We start from the raw sequence: 1,046 nt of genomic DNA, 5'->3' as shown, positions 1-1,046 counted from the left end.
GGCAGTGGGAGGCTGCTCCTTCCTTCTTCCTCCTTGGCGGTGAGCCCACCCCTGCCAGGGGTTATCAGCTGCTCGGCCAAGCGCGGCAGGGACCCGGCAGCAAACGGGTGGGGTGGATGGGGGTGCAGGGCCCCAGGGCTGACTCACCCCTCCCAGAGATGCTGGGGACCCCTATCCCCGCTTGCCATCCCAGGGCCTTTGGCCCAGGTGACTTTGCAGCCCATCGGGTGCTCCCCAGGGGTTGGGGACCCCAACCTTGGGGTGTTAACCATGGGGTCACCCTGGGAAGGGCCTTAAAACCTCCTGTGGCAAAATGGGTGTCCCCCAGCATTAGCGGGTCCCCAGGACTGGGACGTGGCCACCTCCACGGTGGGCTGCGAGGACGCGGAGCCATCAGTGCCCCAGGCAGGGCACGTGGTGCCCTCGTCCACCCCCGCCCAGGGGAGTGCTCACTGACGGAGCCACCCCCGTTGCGTCGCTCCCCTGGGACAGGGAGAGCCGCAGCTCTGTCCCTGCCGCCAAGAAAGTGCCATGGGGTGCTGGGGCCAGTGGCTGCTCTGGAGCTGGGTTCTGTGGGGGCTCTGGGTGCTGCCAGGTAAGTGCCGGGGTCACCCGCACTGCTGCTGGTCTGACTGGGTGGCTAATGCCGTCTGGGTGGTGGGCTGTGAACAACTCTCCGGCTGCTCGAACGCTGCAAGTTCGAACCCGAGTGCCCGGCCAGGGTTTGCCCCTGTCTCTGCCCACTGGTGCCACAGCCTCAGCACGGTCCCCTGACCGTGGCAGGGGAAGGGGGGGTTTGTGGGTCAAATGGGGATTCTCGCCCATGAGGAAGGTGCCCTGTCTTGCTCTCAGCATTGGTCCGGCCGCCTGTGCTGGGGTGGGGACGAGCCCTGAGGGCAACGTGTGGCTTGGGGGCACCTTCCTCCTGCAGCAGGGAGGAGGGATGGGGATGATGGGGACTGTGGGCTGGTTTTTTTTTTTTCCCCTGTCCTGCCCTCACCAACCTGCTCTGCTGCCAGGACAAGCTGGGGAGACGGCGGAACAAA

Source organism: Pygoscelis adeliae, unplaced genomic scaffold, assembly GCF_000699105.1.
Source record: "Pygoscelis adeliae isolate BGI_AS28 unplaced genomic scaffold, ASM69910v1 Scaffold245, whole genome shotgun sequence".
Classification (NCBI taxonomy): Eukaryota; Metazoa; Chordata; class Aves; order Sphenisciformes; family Spheniscidae; genus Pygoscelis; species Pygoscelis adeliae.
Note: the sequence above shows the minus strand (reverse complement) of the source record.